At 40.3% G+C, this 12,973-nt stretch overlaps 1 non-coding gene across 1 annotated transcript; it reads left to right on the top strand.

The window, feature by feature from the left end:
- Nucleotides 1-851: 851 nt before the first annotated feature.
- Nucleotides 852-955, top strand: LOC112788464 (small nucleolar RNA R71). The gene has a single exon (XR_003195826.1). It is a non-coding gene; the product is annotated as a small nucleolar RNA R71 (small nucleolar RNA).
- The last annotated feature ends 12,018 nt before the right edge of the window (nucleotides 956-12,973 follow it).

Raw genomic sequence — 12,973 nt, forward strand, 5'->3', positions numbered from 1 at the left:
CTTCCCATCTTACTCTCTTTTGTTCCCCCTTAGGATTCTTTTCTGTGTCACTAGGGAACACTGCAGTTGATTTGGGTGCCTGTTGAGATAGCTCTCCTACTTGAGATTCCAACCTTTTGAGTTTTTCACCATGGTTTCTTAAGGTAGTTCTCACATCATCCCTGAAGCTCTTCAATTCAATTATGTCTTGGCTCATGGTTGCCATCATTCCTTCCATCCGGTTTAATTGATCTTGAAATTGTTGGTTCGGATTAGGTTGGATATGTTGATTATTTTGGCCATGATATGATGATTGGGGGTAAGTGTTTTGTGTGGCTTGGTATGATTTTTGGTTGGAGTTTTGGTATGTGGAGTTGTTTTGTTGGTTGTGGTTGTAAGGTTTGTGGTTTTGTGGTTGGGTTTGTTGGTTTCCCCACCCAAAGTTTGGGTGGTTTCTCCAGCCTGGGTTGTAAGTGTTGGAGTGTGGATCATATGATTGCCTTTGTTGGTTTCCCACATAGTTAACCTCATCCCAATCACCTCCTTCAATGCCTACTTCCTCTTGATCTTGTGTGTGTATTGCAGCCACTTGCTTTGTTTCTAATTGCCTGGTAAGCTCTGCTAGTTGCTTGGCAAACACCTTGTTTTGGGCTAGAATTGTATCAACATGGTTCAGCTCCATGACTCCCTTAGTGTTGTGCCTTTCTGATGCATAGTAGTACTCATTCTCAGCCACTGTCTCGATCACTTCAATGGCTTCTTCCACGGTCTTTTTCTTGTTCAATGAACCTCCTGATGAATGGTCTACAGCCTTCCTTGATTCATAAGAGAGCCCATCATAGAAGATGTGCAGTTGCACCCAATCATGGAACATGTTTGGTGGGCATTTCCTTGTCAAGTCCTTGAATCTCTCCCATGCCTCGTAGAGAGTTTCACCATCTTGTTGTCTAAAAGTCTGGACCTCAGATCGAAGCCTATTGACCTTTTGTGGAGGGTAGAAACGTGCCAGAAACTTGCCTTCCACCTCATCCCATGTGGTTAGACTCCCCCTTGGGAATGATTCCAGCCACTTAGCTGCCTTGTCCCTAAGTGAAAATGGGAACAAAAGCAGTTTATAGGCATCTTCCTGGACTCCATTGGACTTCACAGTGTCACAAATTCTCAGGAATTTTGTGAGATGTTGGTTTGGGTCTTCATTAGCACTTCCTCCAAAGGAACAATGATTTTCCACCAATGATATTAGCTGTGGCTTGAGCTCAAAATTGTTGGCCTGAATGGGTGGTTTCTGGATGCTACTACCACAGTTCCCAGAGGTTGGGTTTATGTATGAACTAAGAACCCTCCTCTCAGGAATGGCATTGTTTCCATCAGCTCTCTCATGGTTGTGAACTTCTCTATCCATGTTGAGATCTAGAGCTTCCTCAAAATTGTCCTCAGATTCTCCTTCAGATTCCTCTTCTCCCACTACTCTCTTCCCTCTTGCTTCCCTTCTAAGTCTATGAAGGGTCCTTTCCGGTTCGGTATATGGAGGAGTTGATGTCTCTCCTCTCCTACCTGTCATACAAGAACACAGCTCAAACACAAACAAGTGAAATACTCTTGGTTAATGGAAGAGTATGGTTAGATCAATTGAGGAATTAAATCAAACAGTTAGTGAGTCAGTGAGTTAGTTGCATGGATTTAAAGGCATAAAGAAGGAAAGCATGTAACCAAGTGCAGAAATTAAAATTCAACAAGTATCTAGAACAGAATTAATCAAAGCAAGAGAAAATTGCTCAATCTAGTTAGCTTCCAATTTGAGAATTGTCAATCGAAAACCAATCCCCGGCAACGGCGCCATAAACTTGATGCGCATAAACGTGTTATGCTACGATTTAGGAAATTGCACGATCGGCAAAATTCCTTCCGGCAAGTGCACCGGTTATCGTCGTCAAGTAAAAACTCACAATAGAGTGAGGTCGAATCCCACAAGGATTGGTTGAGTGAGCAATTCGGATTAGAAGTGTGTTCTAGTTGAGCGGAATCAAGATTTGAGATGAGAATTGCGGAATGTAAAATTGGCGGGAAAAGTAAATGACAAGAAAATTAAATGGCTGAATCTTAAATTGCATGAATTAAAGAGCAGAATGTAAATTGCTGAAATTAAAAGGGAATGGGGATGATTGCAAGAATTGAATTGCAGAATGTAAAGAGAAAGTGGAAATCAGAAATGGGGAATTCATTGGGTTTAGGAGATATTGAAATCTCCGAATCAAAACATGTAAATATCTTCCTCAACCAATGCATTCATTGAATTTTGCTTGGCAATCTTATATGATTGGATCCCAATTCCTTGGCTCACCAATGCTCTCTAAAAACAAACAAATTCCCAATCCCTTGGTTTAAATGTTCATAAGAAGAGATGATGCTTGATCACTGATTATACCACACAATTTCATGAACCACAATTTGGTAGGATTACATGTCACAATATCCATCCAAACCCCAATCCAATCCACTGTGAGAAAGCTTCTCTAGCATGAATCCTCCATTCCTTTCCCAAGGCTCCGAAGGATTCCAAGTATGAGTGGTCTCTTTCCCAAGACAACTACTCAATGGAATTAGATCGAGAAGCTTTCTAACGAAATTCAAGAGAAAAGATTGAAGAAGAAGATAAACTATTATTGATTCATTGAATTACAATAGAGCTCCCTAACCCAATGAAAAGGGGGTTTAGTGAATCATAGCTCTGAATTCAATTACAAAGAAAAGGAAACTAGCTAAAAGTGAAAAGTAAAAGTCCCTCTAACTTAACTTTTATCCTATTTATACACTTTCTATATTGAGCTTCAGTTGTGCTTCTTGGGCTTTGAGGCCTCTCCTTGCTTTCCTTTTGCCTTGGGTTTATGATCCATAATCTTGATGAGGTTGTTGATCCAGATCCTGTAACATTTATTGAGCCAACTTAGTGATAATCAAATAATGACACATGACTCAATAAATTGAGATTTCAAACTCATCAATCCTTCAGGCCCAATCCCATAAACCATGATATTCAATTGGGTTTCATACCAAAGTAAGTTTAAGTTAATACTTGTGCTCAAAGACTAACTTAAATCACAATATTTTTGGCCCAGAAACCCTTTTCAAGAGTGGCGTTTAAGTTGTAGTTTAAGCTTAAACTGCAACTTAAACGCCAGACACTTCCAGTGAGGCCATTTGTAGAAGCACGTTTAAGCTTCAGTTAAGGTTAAACTGAAGCTTAAACGTGGAAATGGAAGAAGGTAGCCCTGGAGAGTAATGTAGTCGAACACGTTTAACCTCCAGTTTAAGGTTAAACTGGAGGTTAAACGTGGAAAAGGAATGAGGCATCCTGGAGGTCGAACACGTTTAACCTCCATTTTGAGGTCAAACTGGAGGTTAAACGTGGAAAGGGGTGTAGGCATACTGGAGGTCGAACACGTTTAACCTCCAGTTTGAGGTCAAACTGGAGGTTAAACGTGGAAGCTTGGAATGGTGGCCCTGGAGGTGTCGAACACGTTTAACCTCCAGTTTGGGGTCAAACTGGAGGTTAAACGTGGAGATGGAGAGAGCAACCCTGGAGTGAAAAAACTATCGAACACGTTTAAGCTCCAGTTTGAGTCAAACTGGAGCTTAAACGTGGAATGGCCCCTGGTACTCTTCCTGGTTCTGGCGTTTAACCTCCAGTTTGAGGTCAAACTGGAGGTTAAACGTGGAACTCCTCCCTGGTTGGCATACTCATTCTGGCGTTTAACCTCCAGTTTGAGGTCAAACTGGAGGTTAAACGTGGAATGCTCCTTAAGTGAGGCTTTTCATTCTGGCGTTTAACCTCCAGTTTGAGGTCAAACTGGAGGTTAAACTTCAATCCCAGCATTTCTTATCCTTCATGATTTTGGCGTTTAAGCTCCAGTTTAGGCTTAAACTGGAACTTAAACTCCGTATGTGATATACAAGCTTCCTTTATTGATTTTGTTGCTTCCTTGCTTAGCCTCTTCTTCCCTGAAATCATCCAAACAATTGCATCAAAGTCTTGCAAAATTTCATGAGAAATCTTTCATTCATAGCATTTAAGTAATATAACTAAAACTCATGGAATTTGCATCAAAATCATATTGTTTGGATGGTTCATTACTTTGTTCTTCATTTAACCATTTTTGGTTACTTTAAGCTCAAGAAAATGCATAAAACAACTAAAACTAACAGAAAAATGCTAGTGAAACTAGCCTATGATGCCTTGGCATCAGAGAGATATAAGCAACTGACCAAAAAGTGTCCTTCTGACATGCTTTCAGAATGGACCATCTTGGATATATTCTATGATGGTCTGTCTGAATTATCAAAGATATCATTGGACCATTCTGCAGGTGGGTCCATTCAACTAAAGAAAATGCCTGTAGAAGCTCAAGAACTCATTGACATGGTTGCAAATAACCAGTTCATGTACACTTCTGAAAGGAATACTGTAAGTAATGGGACGCCTCAGAGGAAGGGAGTTCTTGAAATTGATACTCTGAATACCATATTGGCTCAGAATAAAATATTAACTCAGCAAGTCAATATGATTTCTCAGAGTCTGAATGGATTGCAAGCTGCATCCAACAGTACTCAAGAGGCTTCTTCTGAAGAAGAAGCTTATGATCCTGAGAACCCTGCAATAGCAGAGGTGAATTACATGGGGGAACCCTATGGGAATACCTATAACCCCTCATAGAGAAATCATCCAAATTTCTCATGGAAGGATCAACAAAAGCCTCAACAAGGCTTTAATAATGGTGGAAGAAACAGGTTTAGCAATAGCGAGCCTTTTCAATCATCCACTCAGCAACAGACAAAGAATTCTGAGCAGAATCCATCTAGCTTAGAAAATATAGTCTCTGATCTATCTAAGGCCACTTTAAGTTTCATGAATGAAACAAGGTCCTTCATTAGAAATTTGGAGGCACAAGTGGGCCAGCTGAGTAAAAGAGTCACTGAAACCCCTCCTAGTACTCTCCCAAGCAATACAGAAGAGAATCCAAAAAGAGAGTGCAAGGCCATTACCTTACATGGTGTGGCCGAACCCAAAGAGGAGGAGGAGGGCGTGAATCCTAGTGAGGAAGACCTCCTAGGATGCTCAGTGACCTATAAGGAGTTTCACTTTGAGGAACCAAAGGAATCTGAGGCTCATCTAGAGACCATAGAGATTTCATTGAACCTCCTTCTGCCCTTCATGAGCTCTGATGAGTATTCTTCCTCTGAAGAGGATGAAGACATTACTGAAGAGCAAGTTGCTAAGTACCTTAGTGCAATCATGAAGCTGAATGCCAAATTATTTGGTAATGAGACTTGGGAAGAAGAACCTCCCTTACTCACCAATGAACTGAATGCATTGGATAGGCATAAATTACCTCAAATGTAATAGGATCCTGGTAAATTCCTAATTCCCTGTAACATAGGCACCATGACCTTTGAGAAGGCTCAGTGTGACTTGGGGTCAGGAATAAACTTAATGCCACTCTCTGTAATGGAGAAACTTGGGATCTTTGAGGTGCAAGCTGCCAAAATCTCATTAGAAATGGCAGACAACTCAAGAAAACAGGCTTATGGACTAGTAGAGGACGTGTTAGTAAAGGTTGAAGGCCTTTGCATCCCTGCTGATTTCATAATCCTAGACACTGGGAAGGATGAGGATGAATCCATCATCCTTGGAAGACCCTTCCTAGCCACAGCAAGAGCTGTAATTGATGTGGATAGAGGAGAATCGGTCTTTCAACTGAATGAGGACAGCCTTGTGTTTAAAACTCAAGGATCTCCTTCTGTAACCATGGAGAGGAAGCATGAAAAGCTTCTCTCACTGCAGAGTCAACCAAAGCCCCCACAGTCAAACTTTAAGTTTGGTGTTGGGAGGCCACAACCAAACTCTAAGTTTGGTGTTGAACCTCCATATTCAAACTCTAAGTTTGGTGTTGGGAGGTCCCAACAATGCTATTAACATCTGTGAGGCTCCATGAGATCTCACTGTCAAGCTATTGACATTAAAGAAGTGCTTGTTGGGAGGCAACCCAATGTTATTTAATTATATTTAATTATTTTCCATTTCTATTTTATGTTTTCTTTAGGTTGATGATCATGTGAAGTCACAAAAACTACTGAAAAATCCAAAGCAGAATGAAAAACAGCTTTAAAAATAGCTCACCCTGGAGGAAGAACTTACTGGCGTTTAAATGCCAGTAAGAAGCATTAAACTGGCGTTTAACGCCAGAAACAAGCATCAAGATGGCGTTAAACGCCAGAAACAAGCACCAGACTAGCGTTTAACGCCAGAACAGAGCATGGAAGTGGCGTTAAACGCCAGAAACAGGCTACTTTTGGGTGTTTAACGCCAAAAACAAGCAGCAAGCTGGCGTTTAACGCCAGACATGCATGCTAAGGGCGTTTTACACGCCTAATTGGAGCAGGGATGTTAAGTCCTTGACCCCACAAGATCTGTGGACCCCACAGGATCTCCTCAGGATTTGTGGACCCCACAAGATCCCCACATTTTTTTCTCTCCTCGTCACACCTTTTCATAACTCTCTTTCACAAATACCCTTCACCAATCACCTCAATCACTCTTCCCCATCACCTCTTCACCACTCACATCCATCCTTTCTTCCCCAAAAACCCCACCTACCTCCAAAATTTAAACTATTCTCCCTCCCAAACCCAACCCTAATGGCCAAACCCTAAACCTTCCCCCAGTCCTATATAAACCCCTCTTTCCTTCTTCATTTTCGTACAACACAACCCTTTCTTCTTCCCCTTGGCCGAATACACACCTCTGTCCCTCTCCTTCATTTTTCTTCTTCTTCTCCTTCTTTCTTTCTTCTTTTGCTCGGGGACGAGTAAACATTTTAAGTTTGGTGTGGTAAAAGCATAGCTTTTGATTTTTCCATAACCATTAATGGCACCTAAGGCTAGAGAAACCTCAAGAAAGAGGAAAGGAAAGGCAATTACTTTCACCTCTGAGTCATGGGAGATGGAGAGATTCATCTCAAAGGTCCATCAAGACCACTTCTATGAAGTTGTGGCCAAGAAGAAAGTGATCTCTGAGGTTCCTTTCAAGCTCAAAAAGAATGAGTATCCGGAGATCCGACATGAGATCCGAAGAAGAGGTTGGGAAGTTCTCACCAACCCCATTCAACAAGTCGGGATCTTAATGGTTCAAGAGTTCTATGCAAACTCATGGATTACTAGGAACCATGATCAAAGTGTGAACCCCAATCCAAAGCATTGGCTTACCATGGTTCGGGGGAAATACTTAGATCTCAGTCCGGAAAATATAAGGCTGGCGTTCAAGTTGCCAATGATGGAAGAAAACGCACGCCCCTACACTAGAAGGGTCAACTTTGATCAAAGGTTGGACCAAGTCCTCATGGACATATGTGTAGAAGAAGCTCAATGAAAAGTTGACTCAAGAGGCAAGCCGGTTCAATTGAGAAGACTGGACCTTAAGCCAGTAGCTAGAGGATGGTTGGAGTATATTCAACGCTCAATCATTCCTACTAGCAACCGGTCTGAAGTTACTATAGACCGGGCCATCATGATCCATAGTATCATGATTGGGGAAGAAGTGGATGTTCATGAGATTATACCTCAAGAACTCTACAAGGTGGTGATGTGTATTTTCGGAAAACGAATTCCAAACACACAAATCTAACCGGCAAGTGCACCGGGTCGCATCAAGTAATAAAACTCACGGGAGTGAGTTCGATCCCACAGGGATTGAAGGATTGAGCAATTTTAGTTTAGTGGTTGATTTAGTCAAGCGAATCAAGTATTGGTTGGGTGATTTATGATTGCAGAAACTAAATTGCTTGAAATATAAAGGGAGAAGGGTAGATTGCAGAAAATTAAAGAGCAAAGAAAGTAAACAAGCTGAATCTTAAAGAACAAGTAATGTAAATTGCAGAAACTTAGATTGCAAGAAATGTAAATTGCAGAATCTTAAAGTGAAAGAAATGTAAATGGCTTGAATTGTAAAGGGAATTGGGAAGTGGATTTGCAGAAATTAAACAAGGAAAAGTAAATTTCATTAATTAGACAAGTAGAAAGTGACTTGAATTGAACCGGATCTCAAACGGAAATGTAAATGAACTTGAAAAGCTTTAAACAGAGAATTTAAAATGCAAACTCCAGATCTCAGGACCCAAGAGACTAGATAACCGAGTCTAGATCTCAATGCCTTCCTAGATCCAAATGTAGAATTCAATTGTAAGAAATTAAAGATCAAATCAGAAGAAAGCTTGAATGTAAATCTCAATTCTCCAATGGTGCAGTAAAAGAAACAGAAAGAGATCTCAAGGTGAGATTGAGACAGAATTTCCCCAATTCTCAACACCCAAGACTCAAGACAAGTGTAATTGAAATTGAAAACAAGAAAACTAAGAGGAAGAGAATTCAATTCTCCTTTCCGAAACTCAAAAGCTCAAAACAATTCAAAACCAAAAGCTCTCCAAAAAAACTCAACAAAACTCCCAAGAAAGCTCTCCTAAAACTTAAATCCTAAGCTATTTATACACATTCTTCAAATGGTCTTCAAACCTTGAATTGGGCCTTTGCTCTTGATGGAATTGGGTTGATAAAGGCCTTGGTTGATTGCTCTTGGAGTTGGAGAAAGATCCATTGTGAACCGGGTTGAAATCATAAAAGTTTGAGTAAAAGTTTGAGTAAAAGTTTGAGGCAAACCTTTACTCAAACTTTGCATACCAGATTGATTAAGCTTGCTGCTACCAACGTTTGAGCCAAAGTTTGAGGTCAAACTTTTGCTCAAACGTTGGCCCCCTTGTAAATGTGTGTGGCGCCAACGTTTGCCAAAAAGCTTGAGGCAAACGTTGGTGCAAACTTTTCTCCTCCAGGGTGTGCAAGTGTGGCGCCAACGTTTGCCAAAAAGTTTGAGGCAAACGTTGGCGCAAGCTTTTCTCCTCCAGGGTGTTGGTTTTGTGATGCCAACGTTTGCCAAAAAGTTTGAGGCAAACGTTGGCTCAAGCTTTTCTCCCAAAAGTTTGAGCTAAAGTTTGAGGCAAACTTTTGCTCAAGCTTTTTTTCCTCTGGAGTGTTTTCAATTCTTCCAAAAGTTTGAGCTAAAGTTTGAGGCAAACTTTAGCTCAAGCTTTTTTTCTCTGGTATGTTTTCAACTCTTTTAAAAGTTTGAGCTAAAGTTTGAGGCAAATTTTGGCTCAAACTTTTTGTTCTCTCTTGCTCCTAGCCCTTCCTTCTTCCTTCAACCTTCTTCAAAGCTCTTTTCACCTATCATCAATCAATCAAAACAATCAAAGCTTTGCCCCAAATCATGAGATTGTGTTTTTTTTCATAATATATGACAATTATAGTATAAAATCTCATGAAAGTGCATGAATTCATACATGGTTGATTGAATCAAAGGAAACATGGAAATCTACCCAATTGGCTTGCTTATGGCTTAAGAAAGTGCATAAAATTAATTGAAAACAAAAGAAAAAGGCTAGTGAAACTAGGCTAAGATGACTTGTCATCAGGTCGCTGACAAATTCTCTATTTTGGCAAGGTTAGCCTTTCCTCACCTCATTTGTCACCTCTGCAATTTGGCTGGAATTGACATAGAGGGAGACATCCTCATTGAAGAGGACAAGCCCATCACCAACAAAAGGATGGAGCAAACAAGAGATCATGGACCTCAACAAGAGCATGAGGAAATCCCCCACCATGAAATCCATGAGATGCCTTAGGGGATGCACTTCCCTCCACAAAACTATTGGGAGAAAATCAACACTTTCCTAGGAGAATTAAGTTCCAACATGGGACAACTAAGGGTGGAGCACCAAGAGCACTCCATCATCCCCCGTGAGATTAGAGAAGATCAAAGAGCTATGAAAGAGGAGCAACAAAGGCAAGAAAGAGACATAGAGGAGCTCAAGAGCACCATTGGTTCTTCAAGAAGAGGAAGACGTCACCCTCACTAAGGTGGACCCGTTCCTTAATCTCATTGTTCTTATTTTCCTGTTTTTCGTTTACTATGCTTTACATTTATGTTTGTGTCTTGTTACATGATTATTAGTATTAAAGTGTCAACGCCTTAAAGTTATGAATGTCCTATGAATCCATCACTTCTCTTAAATGAAAAATGTTCTAAACACAAAAGAACAAGAAGTACATGGTTTTGAATTCATCCTTGAAACTAGTTTAATTATTTTTGATATGGTGACAATACTTTTTATTTTCTGAATGAATGCTTGAACAGTGCATATGTCTTTTGAAATTTTTGTTTATGAATGTTAAATATGTTGGCTCTTGAAAGAATGATAAAAAAGGAGACATGTTATTTGATAATCTGAAAAATCATAAAAATGATTCTTGAAGCAAGAAAAAGCAGTGAAGAACAAAGCTTGCAGAAAAAAATGGCGAAAAAAAAAGAAAAAGCCAAAAGCTCTTTAAACCAAAAGGCAAGAGAAAAAAGCTAATAACCCTTAAAACCAAAAGGCAAGGGTAATAAAAAGGATCCAAGGCTTTGAGCATCAGTGGATAGGAGGGCCCAAAGGAATAAAATCCTGGCCTAAGCGGCTAAACCAAGCTGTCCCTAACTATGTGCTTGTGGCGTGAAGGTGTCAAGTGAAAACTTGAGACTGAGCGGTTAAAGTCGAGGTCCAAATCAAAAGAAGAGTGTGCTTAAGAACCCTGGACACCTCTAATTGGGGACTTTAGCAAAGCTGAGTCACAATCTGAAAAGGTTCACCCAGTTATGTGTCTGTGGCATATATGTATCCGGTGGTAATACTGGAAAACAAAGTGCTTAGGGCCACGGCCAAGACTCATAAAGTACCTGTGTTCGAGAATCAACCTACTGAACTAGGAAAATCAATAACACTATCTGAATTCTAAGTTCCTATAGATGCCAATCATTCTAAACTTCAATGGATAAAGTGAGATGCCAAAACTATTCAAGAGGCAAAAAGCTACTAGTCCCGCTCATCTGATTGGAGCTAAGTTTCATTGATATTTTGGAATTTATAGTATATTCTCTTCTTTTTATCCTATTTGATTTTCAGTTTCTTGGGGACAAGCAACAATTTAAGTTTGGTGTTGTGATGAGCGGATAATTTATACGCTTTTTGGCATTGTTTTTACATAGTTTTCAGTATGATTTAGTTAGCTTTTAGTATATTTTTATTAGTTTTTAAATAAAAAATCACATTTCTAGAATTTACTATGAGTTTGTGTGTTCTTCTGTGATTTCAGGTATTTTCTGGCTGAAATTGAGGGACTTGAGCAAAAATCAGATTCTGAGGTTGAAGAAGGACTCCAGATGCTATTGGATTCTAATCTCCCTGCACTCAAAGTGGATTTTCTGGAGCTACAAGAATCCAAACGCCACGATCTCAATTGCGTTGGAAAGTAGACATTCAGGGCTTTCCAGCAATATATATAACTTTATACTTTGCCCGATTTTAGATGACGCAAACTGGCGTTTAATGCCAGCCTTCTGCCCTATTCTGGAGTTAAACGCCAGAAACAGGTTGCAAAGCAGAGTTAAACGCCAGAAATAGGTTACAAACTGGCGTTTAACTCCAAGAAAGACCTCTACACATGAAAGCTTCAATGCTTAGCCCAAGCACACACCAAGTGGGCTCGGAAGTGGATTTCTGCATCATTTACTCATTTCTGTAAACCCTAGTAACTAGTTTAATATAAATAGGACTTTTTACTATTGTTTTTACATCTTTAGTTTTATCTTTGGATTATCTTTTGATCCTTGGATTATGTTTTGGGGGCTGGCCATTCGGCCATGCCTGCACCTTATTCTTATGTATTTTCAACGGTAGAGTTTCTACATACCATAGATTAAGGTGTGGAGCTCTGCTGTTCCTCATGAATTAATGCAAAGTACTACTATTTTTCTATTCAATTCAAGCCTATTTATTCTCTAAGATATTCATTTTCACTCAAGAACATGATGAATGTGATGATTATGTGACGCTCATAATCATTCTCACTTATGAATGCGTGCCTGACAAACACTTCCGTTCTACATGCAAACAAGCTTGAATGTGTATCTCTTAGCCTTCTGATCGTGAGATCAGAGACTTCGTAGTATAGGCTAGAACTATTGGCGGCCATTCTTGAGGTCCAGAAACTCTAAACCTTGTCTGTGGTATTCCGAGTAGGATCCGGGAAGGGATGGCTGTGACGAGCTTCAAACTTGCGAGTGCTGGGCATAGTGACAGACGCAAAAGGATTACTGAATCCCATTCCATTATGATCGAGAACCGATAGATGAATAGCCGTGCGGTGACAGCGTATCTTGGACCATTTTCCTTGAGAGGATGGGAAGTAGCCATTGACAACGGTGATGCCCTACACAAAGCTTGCCATAGAAAGGAGTGGAAATGATTAGATGAAGACAGCAGGAAAGCAGAGGTTCAGGAGGAATGAAAGCATCTCTATACGCTTATCTGAAATTCTCACCAATGAATTACATAAGTCTCTCTATCCCATTTTATGTTTTATTTATCTTTTAATTATTAAAACTCAATAACCACTTGAATCCGCCTGACTGAGATTTACAAGGTGACCATAGCTTGCTTCAAGCCAACAATCTCCGTGGGATCGACCCTTACTCACGTAAGGTTTATTACTTGGACGACCCAGTGCACTTGCTGGTTAGTTGTGCGAAGTTGTGACAAAGTGTGTGAATTACGTTCCAAGCACCAAGTTTTTGGCGCCGTTGTTAAGGATCACAATTTCGTGCACCACCAGTATTACCACCGGATACATAAATGCCATAGACACAGAACTGGGTGAACCTTTTCAGATTGTGACTCAGCTTTGCTAGAGTCCCCAGTTAGAGGTGCCCAGAGCTCTTAAGCACACTCTTTTTGCTTTGGACCATGACTTTAACCGCTCATTCTCAAACTTTTCACTTGACACCTTCACGCCACAAGCACATGGTTAGGGACAGCTAGATTTAGCCGCTTAGGCCAGGATTTTATTCCTTTGGGCC

The sequence above is a fragment of the Arachis hypogaea genome, chromosome 20 (assembly GCF_003086295.3).
Source record: "Arachis hypogaea cultivar Tifrunner chromosome 20, arahy.Tifrunner.gnm2.J5K5, whole genome shotgun sequence".
Classification (NCBI taxonomy): domain Eukaryota; kingdom Viridiplantae; phylum Streptophyta; class Magnoliopsida; order Fabales; family Fabaceae; genus Arachis; species Arachis hypogaea.